Here is a 236-nt window from a genome sequence, read left to right as displayed (position 1 = left end):
AATCGCCTTTTTGGTAACTTCATGACTTAACTGACCACGGCATTGCATGCACATAGTTTATTTCGTGCTTTGATATGAAATGATACAGGCTACAGCGCGTGCTGGCACCTTTGTGCGTGCAATTGAAGAGCACGCGCTGCGAGCCCAATACCATTTCCGTGCTTGTTTGACTCGCGCCTGGCGCTGAAGTGAAGTGGAGCGCGCGTCTGAAACGTCTCCCGTTCTCAGTCGTTCTG

At 50.8% G+C, this 236-nt stretch overlaps 1 protein-coding gene across 1 annotated transcript in view; it reads right to left on the bottom strand.

Moving 5' to 3' along the window:
- LOC107673027 (neurobeachin-like protein 2) overlaps positions 1-236 on the bottom strand; it is a 76,095-nt gene that overhangs the window by 17,135 nt on the left and 58,724 nt on the right. The window lies entirely within an intron of this gene.

Source organism: Sinocyclocheilus anshuiensis, unplaced genomic scaffold, assembly GCF_001515605.1.
Source record: "Sinocyclocheilus anshuiensis isolate Anshui unplaced genomic scaffold, SAMN03320099.WGS_v1.1 scaffold248, whole genome shotgun sequence".
Taxonomy (NCBI): Eukaryota; Metazoa; Chordata; class Actinopteri; order Cypriniformes; family Cyprinidae; genus Sinocyclocheilus; species Sinocyclocheilus anshuiensis.
Note: the sequence above shows the minus strand (reverse complement) of the source record. Positions and strands in the feature narration are given on the sequence as shown.